The following is a 12,138-nucleotide window of genomic DNA, read 5'->3' as shown; positions in this document are numbered from 1 at the left end:
GGATTCCCAATACCTCTTCACGCAATTCACACAGGTATTTTCTGCAGGATTCCCAATACCTCTTCACGCAATTCACACAGGTATTTTCTGCAGGATTCCCAATACCTCTTCACGCAATTCACACAGGTATTTTCTGCAGGATTCCCAACACCTCTTCACCTTCACCTCAATGCACTTCCAGTTCTAGGCTTTATCAGGTAAGTTTTGGCAAACTCCAGCCTGGCTTTTTTATGTCTCGGGGTAAGAAGTGGGGTCTTCCTGGGTATCCTACCATACAGTCCCTTTTCATTCAGACGCCGACGGATAGTACGGGTTGACACTGTTGTACCCTCGGACTGCAGGGCAGCTTGAACTTGTTTGGATGTTAGTCGAGGTTCTTTATCCACCATCCGCACAATCTTGCGCTGAAATCTCTCGTCAATTTTTCTTTTCCGTCCACATGTAGGGAGGTTAGCCACAGTGCCATGGGCTTTAAATTTCTTGATGACACTGCGCACGGAAGACACAGGAACATTCAGGTCTTTGGAGACGGACTTGTAGCCTTCAGATTGCTCATGCTTCCTCACAATTTGGTTTCACAAGTCCTCAGACAATTCTTTGGTCTTCTTTCTTTTCTCCATGCTCAATGTGGTACACACAAGGACACAGGACAGAGGTTGAGTCAACTTTAATCCATGTTAACTGGCTGCAAGTGTGATTTAGTTATTGCCAACACCTGTTAGGTGCCACAGGTAAGTTACAGGTGCTGTTAATTACACAAATTAGAGAAGCATCACATGATTTTTCAAACAGTGCCAATACTTTTGTCCATCCCCTTTTTTAGGTTTGATGTGGAATTATATCCAATTTGGCTTTAGGACAATTCTATTTGTGTTTTTTCATTGAAGACAAATTAAATGAAGATAATAATACCAAAGAATTTGTGATTGCAATCATTTTCAGGAAGAAACTGAGTATTATCTGACAGAATTGCCGGGGTGCCAATACTTTTGGCCACCACTGTATTTCATGCGGCAGAAGTTAGCCTCCAGCAATGGAAGAGGGAACCGAGAAAGTGTAGAAAATGCTCTATCATGGCCGCAGTGGTAAGAGACATTGGAAATGCACGATCAAACCTATCATATCATAGGATTATCTATCATCTATCTATCCTTATATTCTCTATTTCATATCTATCTATCCATCTATCTATTCATATATGTATCTATCTATCTTTCTATCTATCCATGTATGATGGATGGATAGATAGATGGATAGATGAATAAATAGATGGATAGATAGATGGATAGATAGATAAATAGATAGATAGATAGTGTAGGGATTTGTACTCACTGAGCCGCGTTGGAGGTAGGCACAGGTTCACACAGTGATGCAGTCCACGGGTTCAAACAAACTGGTGGCTTATTTTAGTGTCCATACACCAGTTAAGAAACAAAAGTTACAGCCTTTTCCTGGCACAAAAATGAATAACAGAACAAAGCTCAAAATAACAAGTCCATGCAGCACGGATTCAGCCGTTTAAACAAGGTGCTTTTCTCTGCCTCCTGCAGAGTCTAAGAAGCACCTGCAAGGTCTGCTCACCTTGCCCAGCAAACACAGACAGACAGAGACAGGCGCAGCTGTCTTAAATTAGCCTTCCAAGACCGGACTGGAGGTAAGTGAGCAGCTGTTCCCCCCCAGCTCTTTCAGCTGCTCATAAAACCCGGCCCTGTAATCCGGACCCATTAAATTCCTCTCAGCACTATGTGTGCTGGAGCCTGCTTCTCCGGATCCTACATCACCGAAGCATGGCACTTCGAGGACACATACCTCCCGTCCACGATCTGTCCGGCAGCAACCTTACATACACCCCCCCTCTGTCCAAAGCCGTAGGGCTTGGCACCTTCTGTCACCATACAATAAATCCTTGACAAGGCAGCGGCATTCCCATGTTGTTTCCCAGGCCTATGCTCTACCTGGAAACTAAAATCTTGTAGAGCCAGGAACCACCTAGTCACTCTGGCATTGTTTCCCTTCTTTTCTCGCATCCACCTCAATGGGGCATGGTCTGACACTAACCTGAACCTTCTACCTAATAGGTAATACCTCAGAGTGTCTAACGCCCACTTAATGGCCAAACATTCTTTTTCTACAATGGAGTAGTCCTTCTCACAAGCGGAGAGCTTCAGACTGAGGTATTTTACAGGGTGTTCTTCTCCGTTAATCTCCTGGGACAAGACTGCTCCCAGCCCGACATCCGATGCATCCATCTGGACCACAAACTCCTTGGAGAAGCTGGGTGCCACCAAGACTGGTTGTTTACAGAGGACCAGTTTCAATTCCTGGCAGGTCGCTTCTGCTTCCGGGGACCACTTGGCCATAGCTGACTTCATCCCTTTCAGAAGATCCATCAGTGGGGCTGCTATCAGGGCAAAGTTAGGGACAAATCTTCGATAGTAGCCCACAATGCCTAGAAACGCCCTGACCTGCTTCTTCGAGAGGGGCTGTGGCCAGTTCAAGATCGCCTCGACCTTATTTATTTGTGGTTTTATTTCCCCTCTACCAACCACGTACCCTAGGTACTTGGCTTCCTCCATCCCCATGGCACATTTCTTCGGGTTGATAGTAAAGCCCGCCTTCCTTAGGGCATCAAGTATGGCTTGAACTTTGTCCAGATGACTTTCCCAGTCCTGGCTAAATATGACGATAGCATCTAGGTAGGCCGCTGCATACTGTTTGTGGGGTGCTAAGATCCGGTCCATGGCTCTCTGGAAGGTGGCCGGAGCTCCCTTCAACCCAAACGGCATCCTGACGTATTGGCGTCGAGAAGGCTGTCTTCTCCTTAGCCTCTTTGGACAGGGGAATTTGCCAATATCCTTTGGTGAGGTCCAGAGTGGTGATGTACCGAGCCCGTCCTAGCCTTTCGATAAGCTCATCTACCCTAGGCATTGGGTAGGCGTCGAACTTTGAGACCTCCTTCAGCTTCCTATAGTCGTTGCAAAACCGCCATTCCCCATCTGGTTTCGGCACTAAGACTATAGGACTGGACCATCCACTTTTGGACTCTTCAATGACTCCCAGGTTTAGCATCCGCCTTACTTCTTTAGAGATCACCTCTCTGCGGGCTTCGGGGATCCGGTATGGTTTTAGATTGACGCGAACATGAGGCTCTGTGAGAACCTCATGCTCTATGACCTGAGTGAGTCCTGGCAACTCCGAAAACATGTCTTTATTTCGCTGTAACAACTCTTTGCACTGTTGCTTTTGGGCATGTGACAGTGACTCTGCCACCTTGACCTCTTTCACATCGGCCTCAGCCTCAGCCACTAAACAGGGAGCTTCCGCAGGCTCTCTATCTTGCCATGGCTTAATCAAGTTAACATGGTAAATTTGGTAGGGCTTCCTCTTCCCTGGTTGGTGGATCTTAAAGTTGACTTCCCCCACTTTCTCTACCACCTCATAGGGGCCCTGCCACTTGGCCATGAACTTGCTCTCCACTGTGGGACTAGCACAAGCACTTGATCTCCTGGGTTGAACGATCTCACCCTGGCCGACCTATTATACACCCTGGACTGTGCCTCTTGTGCCTTGAGGAGGTGCTCCCTCACAATGGGCATCACATGGGCAATCCTCTCTTGCATCTGGGCAACGTGCTCCACCACTCTCCTATAGGGAGTGGTCTCAGCTTCCCAGGACTCTTTCTCCACCTCCAGGAGTCCTGAGGGTGTCGTCCATAGAGTGGTTCAAACGGGGAGAAACCTGTGGAAGCTTTGGGAACTTCCCTCATGGCGAACAACATATAGTCCCAGTCTCGGCCATCCTTTTCCACTGCTTTCCTCAACATTGCTTTCAAGGTTTTGTTAAACCTCTCTACCAGTCCGTCCGTCTGAGGAGAGTACACGGAGGTTCTCAGTTGTGCAATCTGCAGTGTCTTGCACAATTCCCTCATGACCTTCGACATAAATGGAGTTCCTTGGTCTGTTAGGATCTCGTTAGGCAACCCGGTTCTTGAAAACATGTGGACTAACTCCCGGGCTATACACCTGGTGGAGGAGTTTCGTAGTGGTACGGCCTCCAGATACCATGTAGCATAATCTAATACCACCAGGATATACTGATGCCCTTGGGCGGACTTGACCAGAGGCCCCACTAGATCCATTGCTATGCGTTCGAATGGAACCTCGATGACTGGTAGTGGCACTAGGGGACTGCGGAAGTGGGCCACTGGGGAGGTTATCTGGCATGTGGGGCAGGAACGACAATAACTCTATATTTCTCTATAGCAACCTGGCCAGTAGAATCTTTGGAGGATCCGTTCTTGAATCTTGTCTGCACCCAGGTGACCACCCAACACATGAGAATGAGCCATGTCTAACACCCTGCGTCTATAGGGCCCTGGCACCAGCAACTGTTCTATTACCTCACCCCTTGGCTTGGTTATTCTGTACAGCAAATCCCCATTCACAGCAAAATGAGGGAACCGAGTGTCAGCCCCCGGTTCCTGAGGCACCCCATTTAACACAGTAACATTTTCAAAGGCCCCTTTCAGAGTTAAATCCCTGAGTTGGGCAGTTCCAAAGTTTCCCTCGGACACCTCCAGCTCAGGGATATTGGACTCAGGGGATGCTACTTCATCCTCATTGCCCACCAGCACACACATGGGAAACTCATCTACTATGTTCTGCGGGTAAGTTTCCTTAGGGGCGATCTGGCTGTCGTCCAAGCAACCAGGTGTCCCCGCTTTCCCCCACATTTCCCAGAATAATGCAAAGTAACGTCCAATTATTATGGGATGCAATAGGTCCTTAACGACCGCCACTTCATGAGATGTGGTGCCACAGTCTGTGTTTACATCCACCTGGGCCACAGGATAGTTCTTAGCGTCCCCATGGATACACCGGACATCCACCACCTTCCCAGAAACCAGCCGATGAGGGAGTGTGGCCCTTATCAGGGTCACCAAACTTCCTGAGACCAATAGTCCAGAGACTTGTGCCCCGTTAACTGACACTGAGCATGCCTGAGGGCCCTCGCCATGTTGACGAACCGCGCTGCAGGCGGGGTAGGCAAAATAAGAGCAACGCCGGCCCATGTTACAGTCCATTGGTTCAGAGGTTATGGGACACCGGGAGGCAATATGGCCAGGGGTATGACATCTCCAACACACTATATTATGGGGTGGGACCTTGGGCAGCAACTCAGACCCCTCCTGAACTCTAGGATGCCCCCCAGGTGTGGCGCTAGCTCGCTTCTTTTGGGTGTCCGCCACCTTTTGGGAACCCCAGTATTGAGAGGCTACGACCCCTTGTTTTCCCAACGGACTCTCAACCGCCTGGTATCTTTCCACCAACCCCACCAAGTCATCAGCATTATAGGGATCTCCCTGGGCAACCCAGGATTTTACCGACTTCGGGAGAGAGTGTATAAACCTGTCTATAACGACCTCTATCTCATATCATAGGACTATCTATCATCTATCTATTATCTATATGACGCGCCCCCTGGGCCATGGGGCACCCGGGACCGGACTTCAGGGCAATGCTGGGAGTAGTAGTGGCGACCCGGTCCCGTGGCTCAGGGTGGCCAGACCAATATTGTGGCAGTCTCTGTATCAGTATAATGCAATGTCCGACTACGCCACCCGTGGATTGCGGTCAATAAGAACCGCCGCTGCTGAGCAGACCTCTGAGGCTGATGTTGTGAGGGCAGCAGAGTGTAGTATAACTCCCCACGGGAGGAGTATAGCCTCAGGCTAGTGAGTGTGGATGATAGGAGTGATGGTGCACGAGCGCAGCAGGAACGACTCAGAGGCTTTGCAGTGCAGTTCAGGGTCTTTACTGATGGTGATAAGGCAGACCCTCCCGGGAGTACTGGCTAGCATAAGAGGCCTGGTCAGTCTGTGAGCAAACTGGAGTTCCCCTGGCCAGGTGGAGTTGTAGGCCTCCCCGACTATCTGCACTCTTCCTGGCTACCTTGCTGTAAGCGAGTGGAAGTAGCCCACGTCCCTGAGTGTTCCGTGTGGTGCTCACCTGTATGGCTGGTGACTTGGGGCCTTCTGATAGCCCCCGCTCCTCGATTGCAGTGCTGGTCCCTTGCTCGTGACTGAGCCTCCGGGCTTCTATGGCCAGAGGACTTGAAATCCCCTGCCGGCGGGTTTCTGCTGCTGGGTATATATAAGTCCCCGCAACCTCGGACTCCTGTGTCCGGTTCTCAGAGTCTTCTGCCAGGACGAACTCCGCTTAGCTCAAGTCCCTGGTCTTCAGCTCCTGCTCCTACAGAGCTCCTCGCTGTTACTTTCCCTGTGTCTGGAACTAACTCCAGGCTCTGACTTCACTAACCCCGCCCCAGATCCAGTTTATATAGGGCAGGTTCCTCCCCTATCTGGTCTGGGACAGGAGGTGTTGCATGTTTAAGGGCTCCGAACCAGGAAACCTCCCACTTGCTCTCAGACATAATATTTCTATTACAGTGGTAACCAGACCCTGGGGTGCCACATATCCATCTATCTATCTCATATCTATCTATCTATCAATCTCATATCTATCTATCTTCTCCACTTTTTATCTGGTCTCAGGTATGACTTTCATATTACTCACGACTGTTACTTGCCACAGGTGAGTTTTAACGAGCATCACATGATTGAAGCAAAGTTGTTTTTCCACAATTTTGGAAAAGTGCCAACAATTTTGTCCGGCCCATTTTTGGAGTTTTGTGTGAAATTATGTCCAATTTGCCTTTTTTTCCCATTTTTTGTGCTGTTTCAATACACACAAAGGAAATAAATATTATAACAAATGTATAACAAAACGTGTAATTGTAATAATTTTCTGGGAGAAATACTTCACTTTCTGGAACAATCTCAAGGTTGCTAAACACTTCCAGCCATGACTGTGTGTATATATGGGCCCTCAATAAACCATCCCTCTCAACGAAAAGGCCACAGCAAGGGTCAGGAATCGGTGGCCTTCCCTCTCCGAATCTTAGGGAGAGACGGTTGTGCTTCCAGCATCCACCTAGGCTGCCACCCCAGTGGAACTAATAGCAGGGTTGCCAACTGTCCAGAAATTCTTGGACAGTCCATAAAAATAGGGCACTTTTTTCCCTGTCCGTAAAAAAAAATGTGATGCGTCCATAATCTTTCTGAAGCTGGAGAGACTTATTCAGATGGAGGGAGATGTAGGGGCATCATATTGTGTATAGGGAGATGTAGGGGCATCATACTGTGTATAGGTATCATATTGTGTATCTGCATGTGTGGGGACATCATACGGTGTATATGGAGCTGTGAGCACATCATACTGTATTTAGGGAACAATGAGGGAATCATACTGTATACAAGGAGCTGTGGAAACATAATGCTGTGTAAAGGGTCTGTGGGGTCATCATCTAATATACAGTACAGACCAAAAGTTTGGACACACCTTCTCATTTAAAGATTTTTCTGTATTTTCATGACTATGAAAATTGTACATTCACACTGAAGGCATCAAAACTATGAATTACCACATGTGGAATTATATACTTAACAAAAAAAGTGTGAAACAACTGAAAATATGTCTTATATTCTAGGTTCTTCAAAGTAGCCACCTTTTGCTTTGATGACTGCTTTGCACACTCTTGGCATTCTCTTGATGAGCTTCAAGAGGTAGTCACCGGAAATGGTTTTCACTTCACAGGTGTGCCCTGTCAGGTTTAATAAGTGGGAGTTCTTGCCTTATAAATGGGGTTCGGATCATCAGCTGTGTTGTGCAGAAGTCTGCTGGATACACAGCTGATAGTCCTACTAAATAGACTGTTAGAATTTGTATTATGGCAAGAAAAAAGCAGCTAAGTAAAGAAAAATGAGTGGCCATCATTACTTTAAGAAATGAAGGTCAGTCAATGCAAAAAATTGGTAAAACTTTGAAAGTGTCCCCAAGTGCAGATGCAAAAACCATCAAGCGCTGCAAGAAACTGGCTCACATGAGGACTGCCCCAGGAAAGGAAGACCAAGAGTCACCTCTGCTTCTGAGGATAAGTTTATCCGAGTCACCAGCCTCAGAAATCGCAGGTTAACAGCAGCTCAGATTAGAGACCAGGTCAATGCCACACAGAGTTCTAGCAGCAGACACATCTCTTCAACAACTGTTAAGAGGAGACTTTGTGCAGCAGGCCTTCATGGTAAAATAGTTGCTAGGAAACCACTGCTAAGGACAGGCAACAAGCAGAAGAGACTTATTTGGGCTAAAGAACACAAGGAATGGACATTAGACCAGTGGAAATCTGTGCTTTGGTCTGATGAGTCTAAATTTGAGATCTTTGGTTCCAACCACCGTGTCTTTGTGCGATGCAGAAAAGGTGAACGGATGGACTCTACATGTCTGGTTCCCACCGAGAAGCATGGAGGAGGAGGTGTGATGGTGTGGGGGTGCTTTGCTGGTGACACTGTTGGGGATTTATTCAAAATTGAAGGCATACTGAACCAGCATGGCTACAACAGCATCTTGCAGCGGCATGCTATTCCATCCGGTTTGCGTTTAGTTGGACCATCATTTATTTTTCAACAGGACAATGACCCCAAACACACCTCCAGGCTGTGTAAGGGCTATTTGACCAAGAAGGAGAATGATGGGGTGCTACGCCAGATGACCTGGCCTCCACAGTCACCAGACCTGAACCCAATCGAGATGATTTGGGGTGAGCTGGACCGCAGAGTGAAGGCAAAAGGGCCAACAAGTGCTAAGCATCTCTGGGAACTCCTTCAAGATTGTTGGAAGACCATTTCCATTGACTACCTCTTGAAGCTCATCAAGAGAATGCCAAGAGTGTGCAAAGCAGTCATCAAAGCAAAAGGTGGCTACTTTGAAGAACCTAGAATATAAGACATATTTTCAGTTCTTTCACACTTTTTTGTTAAGTATATAATTCCACATGTGTTAATTCATAGTTTTGATGCCTTCAGTGTGAATGTACAATTTTCATAGTCATGAAAATACAGAAAAATCTTGAAATGAGAAGGTGTGTCCAAACTTTTGGTCTGTACTGTATATAATCGTCTTATCCCGTCTGTCTGTCTGTCCTTCTGTCCAGGAAATCCTGCGTCGCTGATTGGTCCAGCCGCGGCCAATCAGCGACGCGGGATTTCAGAAAAAGATGGCGGCCGTTAGCAGCTCATCTGCCGCACGGAGGTCAGCGGCGATGCAGCCGGGAGATGACCGGCGCTAGCCGCTCATCTCCCCGCTGCTCGCAGCAGAAGTACCGCGACCGGCGGCGCCGCTGATCTCCCGACGGCAAGTGTGAAGCGGGGAGCGGCGCCGCCAGTCGGGATACTTCGGCTGTGAGCAGCCGGCCATCTCCCGGTTCCTTGCAGCGGAAGTACCCGCACAGGTAGCGTCGCTGCCCGGTCCTCAGTAATACGATTCGCTGATTGGTCGGAATCAGCGATATTGGCGCCGCGACCAATCAGCGATACTGGCGCCAAATTTAAACACCGCTCTGCTGATTGGTCGTGGCCGGCGGCCACGACCAATCAGCGATTTTGGCGCCACATTTAAACACCACTCTGTTGATTGCGCCTGGTCGGCCGCATACAGATTCTAGAATACTCGATGCGTTAGAATCGGGCCACCATCTAGTACTGTATATAAAGAGCTGTGGGAGCCATCACACTATATATAGAGACCTGTGAAAAGCTTATGTGTTGATCCAGAGGAAGTCAAAAAAAACCATGAGGCAGATGCTGCTTGCCCAAAATTAGGGGAAAAATTCCTTCCCGACTCCACATATGGCAATCAGACTAGTTGCTTGGATCAACGTCCCATAATAAAATCTAGTATGAATAACCTGTAATGTTATTCAAGAAAGTCACACAGGACCTCCTTGAACTTTTTTTTAGAGAATTAAGTATTACAAGGTCATGTGGTAGAGAGTTCCATACCTCACACAATAAAACATTGCCATCTAACTTCCTTTAGACAAAGCGAATTAGGAGCTTGATGCTAGAGTAGTTGAATTAAAACTGAAAAAAATTATTAACACAGCAAAAAAGAGGAACAGTATTTATTCTCCAGCCCAGGTCTCAAAACTAATGCACTAATCAGGATGAAGCAAACCATATAATAAAGGCAGGGGCAGCACAGGTGCAAAATACTGATGAGACAACCAACTCATAACCTACCAATTCTTGGAGGGGGTCATTGCTTAGTATTAAAACTGCACACAAAAAATGGCTTGTATAGGTCACTGGTCACACACAGATTGTTAGGGGAATGGTTGCAAACAACTTTATTAAATAATGGAAAGCAAACGAACCCGGGGTCCGTGATGCAGCCTGGAGGACTGTGGACGAACACCTTCCGGGTAAGAAGGTAAAACAACCAACTGAAATAACAATCCCCCCCGTGTTACTGCACACCGGAACGGGAATAGGGATTCGCACTATCTCCATTAACTGCACGAGAGATGTGCGACAAATAATGGAGCCGTAGCCCTGTTAACTGCACAGAGGCTACGCAGCAGGCGCTCGGATGCGTGTGTGATTCACGCCGGCTTATACGTGCTCCCAGCCGGCTTGCTACCGGACTGAGGAGTATCTCTCCACGTGGCTAACAGGCGGTGCCGGGAATACGGAGTCCGCAGTCTGCTCGGGGTGTATAGCGACCCCCTTGTTGGAGCCAGAGTGTCAGACGAAGCTACCTGCCTCCCTCCATCTAAGGCTGTCTATCCCCTGCTAAACCTGCCTGTCAGAAGCTATAACAGCAAAAGCACACGTGGAGCCGAAACGACCAAGCGTCCACACAATAACACCAACTCAGCTCAATGATCAGAGTGCGCCGCCATGTTTGTGGGCGTGCTATTTAAATATTAAGCCCTGCCCATCGTCACATTATTGGTGACGTCACCCGCGACCAATCAGGCGGTGCCAGGTCACCGGATCAGCTGACTCCCAAACCACCAATCACGGTCCGCCATGTCACGGGCATGCTCAGTGCAGTGTATCCTGGACTTAGGCTGTAACAGCCCTGTTTCCCTCCGCAACCTATCCTTCATGTTGCTAGGAACAAAGACCCGAGAGACAACTTGTACATCTCGTGCACCAGCTAGGCGTTGGGACTGACGATGATGCTGAGAAGCATCTGGACCGGAATGGGAGACCACAGAATCCACTGATGATTCTGAACCCATTTCGGATCCAGAAAACACCTGACGCCTAACACAGATAGTGCTCAATATAGGGCTTACAGCCTATTAGTGACCCTCATACTGTTAGATTAGGCAGGCTGCAAAGCACTATCTAAGTGCACCCCATGAGGACAAACCCCCTAGTTTACAAATCCAGCATTGATGGGCTTGTCTGAACCCTGAATAAAAATAACGTGCAAAATCTATATATGAGGTACTGGTAGATATTTTGGCGCTGGTCACGCACAGTGTCTGGTTTACAGCCTATTAGTGACGCCCATACTATTAGATTAGGCAGGCTATGCTCCCCTCATACACCTTACCACGGTGTGTAGTGTGACATGGAGCTAAACCCCCTGTCTGCTTAAGAATAAGGCTGCGAAAAACCTTCTCTTTATTGATAGTAGAGAAACCTCCATACAGTAGATGCGGAAAACATACGATGAACCCCAGTATTGTACCACATAGATAGGGCTCTTACCGGCTAAGCTTGGAGCAGGCTGTGTGCACAGAGCTCAAGATACAAAACTGTAGGGATGTGGACTGTCTTACCCTGTTCCTGCCCCTGAAGACAACAAACGCGTCATGTGAATACTGTCTTGCGGTTTTATATCTAAAAGTGATATGTGTCTTATGTAATGTATAATGGTGATGTAACAGCATGTGAAGTGTTAATGCATAATGTGAGTATAGCATAAGATAAGCTTAGGATACCATAAGACATAAGTATAACATAAACCCTAAAATACAAATTTTATTAAATCTCTTTAAAATCGGGACATGCGGCATAAAGATGATACGCATCAGTATTGCACTTTATCAAGATAAGTTCCTTTTATTGTTTAGTCTTGTGATCATTTATGTCATTGATACCTCTATGGGTGATTAATTCCAGGGCTGGCTAGGGTTATCCAGGGATAGCCGCCGTGGAGCGGGGGCCCAACAGTGTCAACATTAACTAGGGTGTCACCCTCCACTATAAGGCAGGTAATCAGCATC

The sequence above is a fragment of the Phyllobates terribilis genome, unplaced genomic scaffold, assembly GCF_046119375.1.
Source record: "Phyllobates terribilis strain yellow unplaced genomic scaffold, ASM4611937v1 Scaffold_27__1_contigs__length_16484149, whole genome shotgun sequence".
Lineage (NCBI taxonomy): Eukaryota > Metazoa > Chordata > Amphibia > Anura > Dendrobatidae > Phyllobates > Phyllobates terribilis.
This window is presented reverse-complemented; position numbering follows the sequence as displayed.